General features: G+C 45.5%; 3 long non-coding RNA genes across 7 annotated transcripts; all 3 read right to left on the bottom strand.

Annotated features, from left to right (window-relative positions):
* Positions 1 to 2,795: 2,795 nt before the first annotated feature.
* Positions 2,796 to 3,926, bottom strand: LOC112270930. Of its 2 annotated transcripts, none has more exons than XR_002963589.1 (3): positions 3,691 to 3,926; positions 3,438 to 3,612; positions 2,796 to 2,943 (listed from the first exon to the last, which is right to left on the bottom strand). It is a non-coding gene; the product is annotated as an uncharacterized LOC112270930 (long non-coding RNA). The 2 variants fall into 2 exon arrangements; XR_002963588.1 differs by lacking the exon at positions 2,796 to 2,943 and adding an exon at positions 2,959 to 2,976.
* Positions 3,927 to 4,175: 249 nt separating this feature from the next.
* LOC106865946 lies at positions 4,176 to 5,146 on the bottom strand. The gene is made up of 4 exons (XR_001405783.2): positions 4,987 to 5,146; positions 4,615 to 4,916; positions 4,275 to 4,534; positions 4,176 to 4,192 (listed from the first exon to the last, which is right to left on the bottom strand). It is a non-coding gene; the product is annotated as an uncharacterized LOC106865946 (long non-coding RNA).
* Positions 5,147 to 5,892: 746 nt separating this feature from the next.
* Positions 5,893 to 11,710, bottom strand: LOC106865947. 4 transcript variants are annotated; one of them, XR_002963955.1, is made up of 4 exons: positions 11,192 to 11,710; positions 10,099 to 10,197; positions 6,081 to 6,229; positions 5,893 to 5,952 (listed from the first exon to the last, which is right to left on the bottom strand). It is a non-coding gene; the product is annotated as an uncharacterized LOC106865947 (long non-coding RNA). The 4 variants fall into 4 exon arrangements; XR_002963956.1 differs by having other exon boundaries at positions 10,099 to 10,172; XR_002963957.1 differs by having other exon boundaries at positions 10,099 to 10,169.
* Positions 11,711 to 17,717: the final 6,007 nt, after the last annotated feature.

Raw genomic sequence — 17,717 nt, 5'->3', positions numbered from 1 at the left:
GAGAGGACACATGTCCCAACATTACATCATTACATCAGTGGAAGTCAAATTATGCCCGAGTACGGACAAGAATACAGCATGGCCTGAAGAGGCTGGAAGTTGGAAGGAAAACCCGCCACGAGTCTCAGAACCCTGATCTGGATCTCCAGGCTAATCATCGAATCCAACGTCGTGCTCCACGAAGAAGCTAGCGGCCCACCTGCTCTGCTGGAAACTCTGAAGATAACAACGTTGCAAAGCAACTGAGTACAAAGTACTCGCAAGATTTACTGGAGATCTAAACTAGATATGCAACAAGTCTCAAAGGATGGATAAATATGGTGGGGTTATGCAGCAGCAATATATCTGGAGAGACACACTAACAACAACGTCTAATGAGAGGATGAGAAGCGTCTACCAGGTGAGGTGATTAACCTATTTACTAAACACCAAACAACACAATCCTCATATCACCCCCTCAACACCCTATGAGGAAGCAATCCAAAGGACACTCACACTTAAGCAGTTTTAAGCATATCCATGAATAATCCCTAATTACTAGTCAAGTTGTTGAGATTTGGTTAAGTTCTCTATGATCAAGTAATGACCAACCAAGTCGTCCATAACCGCGGACACGGCTTTCCGAAAGATTTATCCCTGCAGGGTGTGCCAATTTACCCGTACACGTTCGTCCAACCCTTATTGCCACTCGAGTAGGAACAAACAAAAAGGTGTGTCGGCAGGATTGGGCGACACGACGTTTCCAAGCCCCACAACTAATCTAGGGGACCACCCAACTGAGTCTAATCCGAAATGAGAGCCCGGCCGAAGCGTCGTACGGACTCAAGAGTTGCGGGAACAGCTGGTAGTGGTTCAGTGTCCGCAGAATGACCACTCCAGACGTGTGCCGCACTCCTATATGTATGCAAAGTCACCAACAAGTCTCCACGAATCTCTGTGTGCATGCAATGCAAATGCCAAATGGAACGCCCGAACTATGTGGCCCCTGGAGGAGCTATGAAACGAGTACTAAGCCGAGGGGAACCCATATATTCTCCCACGAGCGGTTAGAGCGAAGTTCCTTAGGTTGGCGCAAATGGAACAAATCACCAATGCGTTAGAGCACGGCCTCCCATCGTTGCCTTGTTACAGTTTAATATCATATCACCGGTTTAAGAATTACAATTAAACATAAAGTAGCATGTGGATATAGCAATTGTGGAACCCCAGATATAAGGACACCAGACTCGCAACTAAGCATGACATCTAATGACCAAGACGTAGGGCAAGAACAAACATGTGGCATGGTAATAGGACAAGTAACAAGACATAGGGCAATAAGTAGAGCTGACTAACAAGCTATGCAACCTAGAGGCATCGTGACAAGACTGAGATCGTAACTTAATGCAAGATTGAGGGAGAGGCGATAGGTATAATCAACATGGTCAAGGAAGGGCTGCTTGCCTGGAATACTCAATTGCCCGGAATTGAGCAAGAATCCTGGAAGAAGAACACAAATGTAGTCATCATCGTAGGAACCGAAGACTAGCAAGGAAGCAAATACATCACATAGAAAGGAAAATATAAGCATACAAGATACACGTGGTAATGTTAAATGCGCAATCAAAGGATGATGCATTACATCTTAACGATAATTTTTTTAAATAATACGAATTTTTCAAAAATCTCAAAAATAATACGCCCTCGGTCTGGGCAAGGCCGATCGGGCCCAGTCGGCTTGGCCGAGGCCGACTGCAGGCTGCCGGCCTAGCCCGAGGGGCCGACTCACGCCAGTCCGCCTGGTCTAGGCCGACTGAAGCCCAGTTGGCTTCGCCTAGGCCGACTGGATTCTGGTCAGCCAATTCCATTTTTTCCGATCGAAGTAATTCCATTTTTTCCTGTGCAGATTCGAAGTAATTCCATTTTTTTCTTCGGATCCTTCCAGTCTTTTGAACTAAAATACTCGACAACATGGATAAAAGTAACACGCCGAATCCGATTGGAAGTAATTAGTCTTCGCCGCTAGTTCGTTGCATGAGTAACGCATACACGGTCGAGGCCCATTTTTTGTCTCAAATCCTTGCGGTTTTTTGAACTAAAAGACTTGACAACTTGGATAAAGAGTAACATATATCGATAATTTGCTGGACAATTTCCGTGTCGATTCTTTGCGGTTTGTTTGAACTGAAAGACTTGACATTTGGATAAATTAACATACATCGATAATGTGCTGGTTACGGAACCAAGGCACGACTAAATTAACATACATTGATAATACCGCAATTGGACATAATTAAAGATAGCAAATACATTAAAAACAGAAGCACTACTGAGTCCACTTAGGCCATTTTCCGCTCGTATCGCCACATTCTTCTGCAGCCTTTGCCACGGCGGCATTTTCTCTTTTCCTCTCCCTTTCTGCCTCACGAGCATCCTTGCGCCTTCGTTCCTCCTCTTGCATCTCAAGCGCTTTCTCCCTATTTTTCCTTAGTGCTTCGTCAATCCAACGACGTTGTTCCTCCCTATGCTCTTTCATCTCTCTCTCTTGCTCCTCCTTCTCCTGGGCTGCAGCTTTTTCCGCACGCTCCTCCGCGTGGAAACGCTGCCATGCATTTCGGGACCTTGTTTTGATCTCTTCCACCGCCCAATCCGGCATCTCCGTGTCAATCCAACGATACTACATGCATAGGGGCGGAGGAGACTACAAAAAAGCCTACTGTTACAAATCTGCTATGACACAGAAAACATGTTTTAAACACCTAAATGTGCTTACCGAAGGCTTGTCGTACGGCGAAACCGGGACAGGTGGTTCATACTCATAGTTCGCGCACATGAAAACCTCATGCCCAGCTTATCTGAAAAATCTGTCACCTCCTTCACCTTGCATAGATTGCCACACCAACACCTGAGATGTTCCACTCCCCGAGGCAACATTGCATCTTTCATCCTCCTCGGCCTCTCGCCCTGGTCCGAGCAAGGCAAACTCATTTGGGGACACTGAAATATTGGAAAAAACAGTAGTGGGAAGGATGCTTGGATGACTACCGGAGATAAGGTATTTATAGGCTCTCAAACCCATTCTCCCGCCACCGTTTCCCTCCTCTTTTTCCCGCCTCCTTTTCGCGCCACCGTTTCCCGCCTCGTTTTCCCGCCAGCGTTTCCCGCCTCGTTTTCCCGCCAGCGTTTCCCGCCTCGTTTTTGCGCCACCGTTTCCGCCTCCTTTTCCCGCCTCCTTTTACCGCCACCATTTTCCGTCTATTTTAAGTTGTCGGTTTTAATTTCAGTCTTTCTATTGCATATGTATTTAAGTCCTGCCGTTATTTATATGCAAATGTAACTTGAATAAGAATGCGAAAACTAGTAACATGTCTCTCTCATACATAGGACCTACATCCAAATATCAGGCATGACGTCTGGGACGGCGTTCCGAGGGTGCCTGTGGCGTGGTCCAGCCATACCTATGAGGTGGCACTATGTTGCGCGGAGGAATCACGGACCCATCCTCACGATACTGTGTATCCTCCTGTGTGGGGTCTGGTGGCGGAGTACTGAACATCCAGCTGTGTTGGACAGAATAGTCCTGCTCACTACCCTACGAGGGTTTGGACATCGACGACTGATGCCCGTAGGCTCCTGCATGTGGGAAAGTACTTAGCATTACAATTGCGTAGCAGTCACAGTAATGAACACAATAGATAGAAATATAAATACCCTGTGGCTGGGTCTGTGGACGAAACTCGAAGTTCATCCTGGGACTCTGCTGGTGCTGCCATGACGAACCTCCAGCCTCAAAAGAGGGCTGATGCTGGTGCCACGCTGAACCTCCAGCCTCAAAAGAGGGCTGCTGCTGGTGCCAATAGTCAAAAGAAGACTGCGGCCGGTGCCACGACGAACCTCCGGCCTGCTCAAGAGGTGGTGGCCTGGGCGTCGACTGCTCTGGTAGACGTGGACGCGGGTGGTGTCAGGGGTGCAGTGCTTCCTGCTGACGTGGCCGCTGCTGGTGCGTGGAGTGACGAGGGGGCCGTACGGACGCCTGGTGGTGAACGATGTCCGAAGTGCGGGTGCACGTGATAGCCACGTAAACAGAGCGTAGCTTCTCCTCCATTCGTTTAAGCTAGGACCGGTGCGGCTCCCGTGGTAGTAGAAGTGGACTGGTCGAAAGCGAACGTTCATACGCAGCGAACTCGGCCTGTAAATCTTGTGTCAACTGAGCCTGCAATTGGCACGAAGAGTATTACATATATATGGCAAAGTACGTAACAAACACATGCATTATGTTAAGAGAAAATACTTACCGCGTGCTGTCTAGAGCCTGAAGTGGACTGGCTAGGGTACATATCTTGCAAACTCGGCTCGGCTATCTCCTGGGTGAGAGTGCTAAATGATGGTCAATCGGGTAGTTGTCATGTACCTCTGCAAATATCCGTTGAATAGATCGAGATCAAAGGCCGCCAATGGCCAAACCTGTGTCATCGCAGTCTCCCACTCTGTGACGTACGACTGAACCCTCTGCAGCCACTGAGTCTGGGTCTTGGTACTTCCCTTCCTGGTAAATCTGAGATCGCAATAGAAAGTTGAACAATTAAATTATGGACAATTCTGGACGACAATCATAAATTGGAGAACTGCACATACCTGTGGACGACCTGTGGAAGTGGATCCTCCGTCGGTGGAGGAACGACCAATTGGCGTGCCCCAAACTGCCTCATGACCCTCTGCTGGACCATCTCCTCCACGTAGACGTCGAAGATGATCTTTGATTTTGTCATCCAGTAAGCATAATCTCTCGTGCAGACCGTGGACATCCCGCCAAGGTATCTATCCTCGATGGCGTCCTGTGTGTACGGCTCCCAAACAACCGCCTCAGAGTACAACACGTCGAACTGCTCGTTGAATGATGGGTAGCAATTCCTGACCTGATCGTGTGCAAAGCGTCTCTGTAAAAAAAGAAGTTAGCTTCATTCATGGTTTATGTAAACTAATGTATGAATTTCACATTCGACATACCTTGCTACGTATCCAAATTGTCACGAAAGTAGGCAGGTCGATGTGTTCTGAGTCAAACAACTCCTGCTCAGGGTTAGGGTGATCACCCGTAACGTCTGGTCAGCCGATAGAAAACCTCTCCCACGAGCAGAGCTGCAACAATAAAGGACATCCAAGCAGGGCTGACTTGGGCGACGCAAGCTGGCAAGCGTTGCACATACCTCGGTACGTAGCAGCTAAGACGGCCGAACCCCAACTCCTCTGTGTGATGTCGTCACCACAAGTTGCATTCGCGATCTCCACTGCAATAGGGATGTAGTGTGCGCTAATGGTGGTGACGTGGTTCTCGGTGATCATCACCTTCCCGAGAAGCCACATTATATATGCCTCAAGGCTCTGAGTGATCTGAGGCTCAGTCATTTGGGTCTCTGGATACCCAAACTTCTGAATCTGCATGCAACAAAAACCAAGTGTTAGTAAACCCATGCAAGTATATGAGCTATGCTCTTAGATATATTAACTTAAAACACATCGATCTAACCTGATAATTGAGCAACCAATCTAGCTTAGGTCCGTGAGCCTCCGAGGTGAGTGGCCCAGCTCCGGCAAGAATACCTTGAAAACGTAGAGCACAAATTAACACATAGTTCCACATAGAGTACAAATTAAAACACAGGGCATGAATTAACACATACCTTGAAAGCGTAGTGCCATACCCTCCTGCCAATCAGCTGGTGCCTGCAACGGTCCTATGTGCTCACCCACCAATGTTAGTCCTAGCAGCATCGACACATCCTGGAGAGTAGGAGCCATCTCTCCCCAGCGAAAGTGAAACGTGTGTGTCTCCATCTGTCCACTAAGCAGCTCAGAAGCGAGTGGTCAATTTGTACCCGTGTAGAGTTGAAGCCTCGTCGCTCGCCCTCTACCATTTCCGCACGAGTTGCCTCAACAAGTCGTGCGAAAGGTAAAAGGCCAGCCCACTTCAAACTGCATAAATAAAATGGACATACAAGGGATGAATAAATAAAATGTAAATGCAAGGGATTATTGAATGAAATGTACATGCAAGGGATGAATAAATAAAATGGACATGCAAGAAATGATTGAATAAATACCGCTGAATCCAGGCAGGGTGTATCATCCAATTTTCCTTAGGAGTGCGCGTGACAAGAGGCTCGACACTCCCAGGATGCGCCACCAATCGAGCAGCCTGATGCTTACTCTCAATCTCTGGAGATAGCAACGATACTCTCTCCATTTTGTGCTTGCAACATTTATAAACATAGTTAGACATACAAATTAAAGTTAAGCATAGTTAAACCGAGAGTACATATTAAAACATAGTTGAACAAAGCGTAAAATTAACACACAGTTCCACACAGAGTACAAATTAAAACATAGGGCACAAATTAACACTTAGTTTCACAGAGTACTAAATAAAACTTAGTTCCACATAGCGTACAAATTAACACATAGTTTCATGGAGTACAAATTAACACAAAGTTTCACATGTAGTACAAATTAAAACATAGGGTACAAATTAACACATAGTTTCACATATGCATGATAAGCCTAATTTCTTCCTCTCCCTCGTCGTCCACGTCTCCCTCTTCCACGGGCAGTAGCTCCACCAGTACCGAAAGTTGGACAATAAGTGTCCCTGTGGCCAAAATGGTTGCATAGAAAACATTGTCGTGACGGTCCTCCGGCTTCAGATTCATCCATATCATTTCGGATGCGCCTGGACGGGCGTCTGCCTGTGCCTGTCCGCAGTAGCCCGGGGTCAGGGATGTACCGCCTTTCACCAGGAGTTACCTTGTTGAAATTGCCCATTGCACGAAACCCTAGCATCTCACCTGTCCATGTACTAAGCACAGACTCTTTCAGGTAATAGGGAGACACAAATGAGATTGCGTCCATCCCTAGCTGCCCGCAAGCAGCAAGTACATGTGAGCAAGGAAGGTGAAGCAACTTTGGTTTGTTGCAGGTGCACTCACACGTTGGCCACGCTTCATTTCCAATCTTCACCTCCTGTGTCCTCAATTCATTTCCAACGCCGAACTTGTCAGTTGGCAAGCGCACCTCAAACCTGTGTTCTTGATTACCGATGGCGACGACAGTATGAGACCTAGCGTTTTCCATCTTCTCACCCATGTACTTCATAATCTTTTCACAGTATGGTGTATTTGGGTTGTTCATGATATGCATTTCAGCTCTTTGTCGTCTTTCTCTGAAATACTTCACCGTGCCATGAAAAATACCCTCGACGATGGCTGTAAGTGGTAAAGCCCTATTTCCCCTCAGGACAAAGTTGTATGTTTCTGCCAGGTTAGTAGTCATGACGCCGTACCTAGCGCCATGTGTGTCGTGCAGCAAAGACCACCGCTCCAGAGGCTCGTGCTCTATCCACTGCTGAAAGTTTTTTATCTGCCTCCCAACCCTTCTCCTAGTGCCGGGGTGGGTCAAACCCTGGCAAGTCACAAAGCCCAACAGGTTCTTCCTCAGATGGTCCTGTTCCAACTGCTGTCTATGCAGCCACTGCTGCTACATGTGCTGCTACCGCCGCGTTTTGTGCCGCTGTCCTCTCCCTAACATGTTTCTTCGTGAACTCATCAAGATAACCACGTATCCTAGTGTACTTCCATTGTTGGTTCTGTTTGCAGAGTTTCTTGAATAGATTCATAAGTGACTTGTTCCTGAACTGCGAGAAGAAGTTGGCCCCGAAATGCCGCATGCACCAACGACTCTGCATGTCCAACGAAGAAGTTGGAGTCTGTTCATCAGGCCCAGGGTTTGTCAGTGTCCTTATCGCACTGAGTATGCCTGCATGTCTGTCATGAAGGATGCACACATTCGGCTTATCATGCACAACTGCTCTCTTGAGCTGCCTGAAAAACCATAACTAACTTTCAGTGTTCTCACCCTCCACGAAAGCAAATGCGAGCGGAACGATTTGATTGTTGCCGTCTTGACCAATGGCGGTCAAGATCTGCCCCCTGTATTTGCCAGTGAGAAAAGTTTCATCTACGCATAACACCGGTCGACAATGATGGAAAGCTTGGACGCATACACCGAAAGTGAAGAACTGTCGTTGCAGCACCCTCACAGTTGGATACTCTGGGTGCAGGAAGTGTTGGATGCCGACATAGGTGCCTGGATTACGGGCTTGCAGTGTATGGAGGAGGCGGACAACATAGTCATACGAGTCGAAAAACGAACCAAATCTTTCCTCAAGAGCCCTCTGCTTAGCCCTCCAAGCCTTGCCATACGAAATGTTGTACTTAAACCTTACCCTGACCTTATGCATGATGGCCTTCACTTCCATTGCTTTGCTCTCCACTATCTCCGTGTAAAGCAACCGAGCAAGAAGCGTCGACGAGGGGTTACGATGGTCTTGAGGGATACTGGGAATGACACATGTGTGCAACACCAAGTCACTCACAACCCAATCTGTGTCATACTTAGGAACATAGCCATGCACCCTCCCGGGACAATCTATTTGTTCGCACTCCATTGTCAGATATTTTTGTGAAGAGACTGTTGTTTTGAAAACCCTTTGCGTGGACATTGCCCAAGCAACTATGGCATCCTGCAGATGTTTCTTGTCAGGAAATCTGGCACCCTTCGCAATGTTGTTCTGATGATATTGCCATACAGAGTCATGCCCATCGTTCACGATCATAGCTGAAGAGAAGTGTTGATTCCATGATGCAGGAGTCGACACCTCCTCTTCGTCCGCCTCATGAGACTCATCGTCATAAGAACTACGACCATCTGTATCTTCATCCTCCATCTCGTTCTCGCCAGTGTACTCATCCTCTCCTACTGCCCCGGAGCTCTGGCCTGATTCATAACCACCACCTCCAGCATTCGACACAGAGTTTGCATTGGACAAGTCATAACTTGATTCACCCTCGCCTTCAGCTGGATTGGTCTCATGAGCGACAACCTGGATTAAGGCGACAGGTGTAGTTCCCCTTTTCTCGCAACTTTCTAACCAGCGCACCCACTTTGATGTCCGGTCTATCAGCCTCAAAACCCAGAAAATATTTGAACTTGACTTGGTCCACAATGCTTGCACACGGACGGTGTATGTTTCAGGATTGAGCGCTAAACATCGTACCAACCATTCCTGCAGCTAACTAAACGTCCATGTTTGAGGGGCCGTTAGATCCAACTCCACATACTTAAACTTACTCAGATCAGCTCCGTGCTCGGTTGTTAAGACAGTACCGGAACCATAGTAAAAAACAAACTTCACTACACCGGACATCTCTGATGCCTAAAAAAATGTTTAGACGCGTCAAATACTAAGCAGTACGGCATATAAAAAATGTTTAGACGCGTCAAATACTAAGCAGTACGGCATATTACAAATATTAATACGCGTCAAATACTTAGCAATACGGCATATAAAAAATGTTTAGACACGTCAAATACTAAGCAGTACCGCATATAAAAAATATTAATACGCATCAAATACTAAGCAGTACTGCATATAAAATATGTTAATACGCGTCAAATAGTAAGCAGCACAGCATATAAAAAATATTAATACGCGTCAAATACTAAGCAGTACGGCATCCAAAAAAAATATTAATACGCGTCAAATACTAAGCAGTACGGCATATAAAAAATATTAATACGCGTCAAATACTAATCAGTACGCCAAATTAAAAATATTAATACGCGTCAAATACTAAGCAGTACGACATATAAAAAATATTAATACGCGTCAAATACTAAGCAGTACGGCATATAAAAAATATTAATACGCGTCAAATACTAAGCAGTACGGCATCCCAAAAAAATATTAATACGCGTCACATACTAAGCAGTACGGCATATAAAAAATATTAATACGCGTCAAATACTAAGTAGTACGGCATATTAAAAATATTAATACGCGTCAAATACTAAGTAGTACGGCATCAAAAAAAAATCTATTCTACCAAAACATATTACTCCCAGCCATAATATTTAGACGCATCAAATACTAAGCACTACGACATTAACAGTTGTCCAAAATAATGAGCACTACCAAACGCTAAAACATACTTCTATATATACGTACACACATACCCTCATAAACATATACATTATAGGATAAATACGTGAGAGATTAGGATTTACCCTTGAAGCGTGCGAACCCCAACCTTAAGCGGCCTCACGGTCACCGGATGAGCACCACCACCACCTCCGAACTCCTCCAAACCACCCCCATTGCCCCAACTTAGGAACACGAAATTAGCTCAAAATGTTCAACGAAAAGAGTAGATCAAGGTGTCATTGGGTGCTAAATAGCAAGGGGATGCAATTTTGTGGGTTAAACGGGAACAAAACTCACTAATGTTGGCTACAAATTGGGGGCATTAGCAAGGAAGGAAGAAGGGAAGAGGAAGAACAGAAGGGAGTTGGCGCTGGCGCTGGGCTGCTCGGGCTCGGCCTGGGGAGGAATAAGGGAGGGAATAAAGGAAAAAGAGAAAGGCAGGCGGGCCCGCGCGCGGTTGGCTCCAGTCGGCCCAGGCGAAGCCGACTGGCCAGTTGGCTCTAATCGGCTTGGGCCAGACCGACTGGGCCCAATCGGCCTCGGCTTGGCCGAGGCCGTATTATTTTTGAAAATGATTAAAAAATTCGTATTATTTAAAAAAAATTAGCCATCTTAACAGCAAGTGAGTAGATGATACACTAATCATATTAACTGGATTGGAATTCCTAAAGTAATGAAATTGCAACTCCATAAGCAAGAGGTAAGGTGTTTTATACTAAACAGTAGGTTAGAGTTGCTCAAACATGAATGAGAATGCCATGAAGAGGTTTAGCAGGTCTTGCTGATCAAAATGCATATAAGGTTCACCAATTTTGCAATTAAGAAAGAACTTGTATGAATTAAACAAGTTTCAAATCGATTTAAACTACTGTTTATACAGATTTGAAGATATCAAGTTCAAATGGGAAAAAAATGCCATATTAATATTCCTTGCATTTTTCTGAACAATTTACATATGAAGTTTGCATTGATTTGGACAAAGTATGCAAAAGATATGGTTTAAACAAGAACAACACAAAACAAACAACTCGGTCGGGATTGCACACGCCGGTAGCAACGACATACCTGCAACTAGTACTATCGATAAAAACACGGGCATCTCATACAACACATGCATATCGACAATCGCAACCTACGGGTCTACGAGCCTACGAAGCGGTCGCTCTAAGATTCTACCTTCGTGGCGCGCCATGGCGTAGTCGATGGTAGAGGAAGTAGGCGTCGTAGACGATGTAGTCCTCGTAGACGAAGTAGTTGTTCACGTAGGCGATGTAGTCGCGCGGCTTCATCTCCAAAGCGATGTGGTTTTTCGTGGGCGTCGACGAAGTGCAGCAGCAAGACGGCTCGACACGGAGCAGCGGCAACACAGTAGCGGGCTGCAGCAACAAATAGCAGTGCACAGACTGACAAGCAGGGCCCACACGTCAAGGTTTAACAATTTCCAGAAAATAGAAAAAGATAGGCTGTGGGCTTAGCTGCTGATGGACTTGCGCTTGCTCGGCCTGCGGGCTGGAGATGGGCTTCAGGTGGGCCGACAAGGGGGTTGACGGGGCAGGGCAGAGGAATCGCACCGACAGCGAGGAGAAAGGGAGGCTGCGCCGATGAGGTCGATGGCGGCGGAGCTCGGGAAGACGCCGACGAGGTGGGGTGCGGGAGCTGCAGGCGGGCGGTGCGCGTGGAGGCGGTCGCCGGGGGCTCAGAACAGGCGAGGGAGGCCGTCGGCGCGAGGCCACGGCAGGCGAGCGTCGCGGCCAGGAACAGAGGCCGGGAGGAGGTGGTCGCGGGCACACGCGGTGGAGGGCGGAGCAGGAAAAGAGGGCGTGCGCGGGCTGTCGGGCGAGGTGGTGGTGGCGAGCTCGGCGACGGGGAGGCGGAGCGGGCCGGCGACGAGAGCGGGAGGCGCCGGCGCAGAGGGAGAGAGGCGCGCGGGCGACAGGGAGATGGAGGTGCGGGGAGAGACAGGAGAGGGGGCCCGGCCATGGGAGCTCCGGAAGGAAGAGATCGAGGGGAGGCTTCGGGAGGAAGAAGAAGAAGGGGAGAACGAACGGCGGCGGCCAGGCAAAATAGGAAGAAAGAAAGGAAAGAAAGAAAGAAAGAAAGGAAAGAGAGGAAGAGGGCTAGCTTTATAGGCTAGGAAACTAGGGTTTGGCTAGACGGGCTTTTGGGCCAACAAAAGTCTCAAACAAAAATACGGTTTTTGCAATTTTAGGTTTTTCGCACACACACGAAAAGGCAAGCACATGGAACGACATCTTTTATGCAAACGAAAAATAGTTTCATGCGACATGATGCTAATGACATTGCAAAACAATTATGATGACATGAGCATGACAACACGATGACAACAATTAAATTACAAAACAGTCCAAAAGGGCTTAAAAGGAAAAAAAGGTTGCTCTCGGGCTGTTACACTATATTACTAGGATGGATCATAGCTAGCATAGATACAATAATAATCCTAACAATGCAACTAATAAAAACTAGTGCATAATAAAATAATAGGATGATGGTCAAAGTGAACTTGCCTTTATAGCAGTTGGTATTCAATCACTCTTCGCAATCACACAGTTCGCTCTCCGAGAAAACTATACGAAACAAACATACACATACATAAACACACAATTCACATCACGACAAAAGAAGGTATGCTATGATGCAATGCAAGCATGTGACATGATTTGGTTTATTTTATTTGGGTAATCAACCAGATCATAAATCTGGTCCAAAGTATTAGCAATTAAAATTATTGCATTAGGTTTAAAAACATAATGCAAAAACTAGGAATTAAACCCCAATACAAGGTTTTATTCGCATTAGCCAATTAATTTAATTCAAAATATTTATTTCTCTGTCCCAATGGACAGAGGATAATAAAAAAAAAATTTGGGCACTGGTTTCAATTAAAAAGCATTTCTAATTAATTAGTTATGAATTAAATGGCATTAAACCCTATTCTATAATTTGACTATGGCCAAACTATTCAAATTTGAAATTGGACAACGCCAAAAGATTCTGCAAGTCCTAAGGATTCCAGAAAGGTGTGGATCATCAAATTTGGCCAAACGGTTTAAATGATATGAACGTTTGAAGTTATGGGGGCTTTTTTGCAAAAGTGGCATTTTAATTATTCCGGGAATTAAAATTACATTTTCCTTTTTCTATTAAAGTGCCACGTGTTGTCCTCTGATTGGACGGTACCGGTTCGTTTTAAAGGGCTTAAGGGGTTCTAATCTTGGCCGTTGGCCAAGATCGGACGGCCGAGGGTGTTCGGGCTCACCTCCGGGGAAACTAGGTTTCCGGCGAGCGGCGTCCGGCGGCGGCGCGGTGCGGGCGGGGCGGCGGACGAGGTTCCGGGGGTCTTCGGTCGTCGGAGAGGAGACGGGCGTGCGCGGCGCGACGAGACGAATCCCGTGCGCGGTCGGTGCGGCGAGACGAGGGCCGGGCTGTCGCCTAGGACGACGGCGGCTTTGGCGGCGTGGGCGCGGGTTCCGACGAGGTCGGGCGGCGCTGCTTCGGTTGTTAGAGTGCACCAAGGACGAATCCGTGCGCGTCAAAACGTGCGCAATGTCGAGGCGGTCCAGAAATTAGAGGTCTCGGGCAGGGAGGCTCACCGGCGGTTTCGACCCGAAGCGAAACAGCGACGGCGGGGTTGCTTGCTCCGGCTAGTAAATCCGGCGACGTGGGCGCGTGAGAGTGAGGGCAAACAGAGGGGAAAGAGAGAGGGGAGGCTGGGCTTTATAGGGGTGTGCTTAGGCAACTTCGGGAAGCACGGAATCGGCGGACTCCGGAGATGGCGGCACGGCGAGTCCGGCGTGGATTCGGCGGCGTGACGCCGCTTTCCATTCGGGACGAAGCCCCCACCTGTCAGCAACAAGCGCGGGTGCAGGCACTGCGGGGCTGGCTGGGCCTGCTCGGGCGCGCGCGGGGGAATGGGCTGGTTCGGCCCAATTCGGCCGGGCCTGTCCGTTTCTCCTTTTTTTTGTTTTTTTTTTCCTTTTAGCTTTCTTTCTTTTTCTTTTTCTGTAATTCCCTTCTAACTTTTGATTTTGAACTCCAAATCGGTCAAAATAAATTCCAGAAAATTTGTAAAATCATGTTTTATCATGATTCAACTTTTGGGACAAAATTCCCTCCAAAATAAAATAGCTAAATTCAATTTTGCCCTATAAATGCCTTTTAGGGCAATGTAACCATTTGAAAAAATATAGTTTTTCAAATCCAAATTAAATACCAAAAATTATGGGATAACTCATTTATGCAATAAACCACATTTATAGATAAACCCTATTGGTTTAAAGATCCAAAGTTCAAATGGGTGAAATGCTAGGGTTTTAAATTGAAATAAAACCTTTTCAAAGCCTTTTGAGATTCAAATTTGAATTCAAATATGCAAAAGTGGCATGATGTTCATGAATGCAATGCATATGTAGGAGTTTGAAATTTTGGGATGTTACAGAACAAAATGTTTAGTTCATTAGAACTTTGTCCTCAACATCATCAGAACATCACTTTTGGTGACAATGGTAAGGGAAAGGTAATTGGTCTCGGCAAAGTTGTTATTTTTAAGGAAAATGATCTGTCTATTAATGAAGTACTTCTTGTTGAATCACTTGGATATAATCTTCTATCTGTTGCTCAACTATGTGATCATGTACTAATCGTTTGCTTCACAAAATCATATGTGTATGTTAGTTCAGAAAAGGATAACTCTTTTGTCTTCAGACGGCGAAGAAAGGGTTAATCTCTATCTTGTAAATTTTGATGACTCCTCATACTCAACCCCTATGTGTCTCGTTGCAAAATCTTCACTAGGGTGGCTCTGGCATAAAATACTCGGCCACGCGGGCATGAAGAATCTTGACAGACTGGTCAAAGGCAACCACATCCGAGGTGTGAAGAACGTCTCTTTTGAGAAGAATCGTTTATGCAGTGCATGCCAAGCTGGGAAGCAAATCGGAGCGTCTCATCCTTCGAAGAATGTCATGACTACTTCAAGAACCTCTCGAGTTGCTTCACATGGATCTTTTTGGCCCTACCACATACATGAGTATAGAAGGTAACTCATATGGATTTGTGATTGTTGATGATTATTCACATTTCACTTGGGTGTTCTTTTTGGATGATAAGAGCACAGTAGTTGAGATCTTCAAGAAGTTTGCACGAAGAGCCCAGAACGAATTTGATGTAACCATCAAGGGTGTGCGATGTGACAATGGGACTGAATTCAAGAACCTGATGATGGAAGAATTCCTCGATGAGTTCGACGTGAAGCATGAGTTCTTTGCACCTCATTGTCCTCAACAAAATGGGGTGGTGGAGAGAAAGAACCGCACGTTTATGGACATGGCCCGGACAATGCTGAATGAGTACAAGACTCCTGACCGCTTCTGGGCTGAAGCCATCAACACGGCATGCCATTCTTCAAACTGCCTATATCTTCATCGACTCCTGAAGAAAACTCCATACGAGCTCATCTCCAACCGCAAACCTGATGTGTCATACTTTAGAGTCTTCGGAAGCAAATGCTACATCCTCAACAAGAAGAATAGACGAGACAAGTTTGATTCTAAATGTGACGAAGGTTTCTTCTTGGGTTATCCCTCGAATGCGCATGCTTATCGAGTCTTCAACAACACCACAGAAGTTGTTGAGATTGCTAAGGATGTGCAGTTCGATGAAGCTAATAGCTCCCAGGAAGAGCAATTGCCAATGTCTGTAGATATTGAATAAATTTCAGGAAATATCCGAAAGATGGCCATTGGTGATATTTGTTTAGAAAAAGTCAAGCAAAGTGAATCTGGAATCAATAATGAATAAGGTGCTTCACATGGTAAAGAACCTAACCAATCCGGAACTTCTACCTCAGCTAATCATCATGACATAACTTTATATCAAATGGGTGTGAAAACTACATTTCTAAATGGAACAATTGAAGAACTTGTTTATGTTGAACAACCCCCTGGTTTTGAAGAGCCAGAACATCCTAATCATGTCTATAAACTTGATAAGGCACTCTACGGCTTGAAGCAAACGCCTCGAGCATGGTATGAATGCCTTAGAAAGTTTCTAGTCAAGAAGGGTTTCAAAATTGGTAAAATTGATCCAACACTTTTCACAAATAAAATGAATGATGATCTCTTTCTGTGTCAAATATATGTGGATGATATTGTTTTTGGTTCCACTAACCCTGGTTTCAGCGAAGAATTTGGAAAAATGATGATTGAGAAGTTTGAGATGTACATGATGGGAGAATTGAAGTTCTTCCTCGGTCTTCAAATCAAGCAAATGAAGAATGGAATCTTCATCTCTCAAACGAAGTACATCAGGGATATGCTGAAGAAGTTTGCGATGGAATCTGTCAAGGAAATTGAAACTCCAATGCCGACGAATGACCACCTCGACCTCAACACTACTGGTAAACCGGTGGATCAAAAGGTTTTATGTTCCATGATTGGTTCCTTACTTTACTTTTGTGCATCTAGTCCAGATATCATGTTGAGTGTTTGCATGTGTGCAAAGTTTCAAGCAGACCCCCGAGATTGTCACCTCATGGCAGTGAAAAGAATCCTCAGATATTTAGTTCGCACCCCATGCTTCGGTCTCTGGTATCCCAAAGGTGCTTCTTTTGATTTTGTTGGCTATTCTGATTCAGATTATGCCGGTTGCAAGGTTGATCGAAAATCCACTTCCGGCACTTGCCAATTCCTCGGAAGATCCTTAGTGCGTTGGTTTTCAAAGAAGCAGAATTCTGTTGCTTTGTCGACGACTGAAGCAGAATATGTTTCAGCAGGCAGTTGTTGTGCCCAACTTCTTTGGATGAGGTAAACCCTCAAAGACTTCGGTATCTCAGTCGATGTCGTTGCTCTCCTGTGTGATAATGAGAGCGCCATAAAAATTGCCAATAATCCAGTCCAACATTCTCGCACGAGGCACATTGATATTCGACACCATTTCCTCAGAGATCATGTGTCCAAAGGTGAAATTTGCCTAAACCATGTGAGGACAGACAAACAACTCGCAGATATCTTCACCAAACCTCTTGACAAAATCAAATTCTGTGAGCTGAGGAGTGAATTGAACATCTTGGATTACCGGAATATCTCTTGAAGACTTGCATATTTGTTAATACTCTTGCATTCATGTTTACTTCACTTGCATTGTCTTCAGTGTTTCTGTTTCTTAGCATTAGTGTTGTTTGTTCTTCTTTTCGTTTGTCTTCAGTAGGATTAGAAGCCTGTTATTTGCCTCTTTCTTCAAATTCATCCATGCAGTTGTTCTTCATAGCATTCACCTCTTACTGTCGGATGAAAATGAAACTAAGAACACCTTAGAATCTATCTATCTTATCTATTTCTTTCTGTACACAAAGGCTATTCATCGTTATTCATGTATCATTGTAATCCTTTTCGGTGATGCAAGAATTATCTTTCTTCAAAATGAATTTTGTTTTTGGAAGAACCATAAGTCTTCAAAGCTTCTGAAGAATATTACTTCAACGGAATCTCCTTTTTAGCCGTAGTCTTCACGAATCTTTCCGAACGGTAAAAATCTTATCCCGTTGGAAAATCTTAATTGTACGGGGAAACCCTAGCAAAACTTTCGGGATAAAAGATACCGGTGAGATTCTCTCGCTTTTTCACCTCCTTATAAAAGGCCACCATACCCCTTCGGGAAAAATTTACATTCCATCGCAAAACACTTT

The sequence above is a fragment of the Brachypodium distachyon genome, chromosome 2 (genome assembly GCF_000005505.3).
Source record: "Brachypodium distachyon strain Bd21 chromosome 2, Brachypodium_distachyon_v3.0, whole genome shotgun sequence".
NCBI classification, from domain to species: domain Eukaryota; kingdom Viridiplantae; phylum Streptophyta; class Magnoliopsida; order Poales; family Poaceae; genus Brachypodium; species Brachypodium distachyon.
The sequence above is the reverse complement of the archived record's forward strand: the minus strand, read 5'-3'. Positions and strand labels throughout refer to the sequence as shown.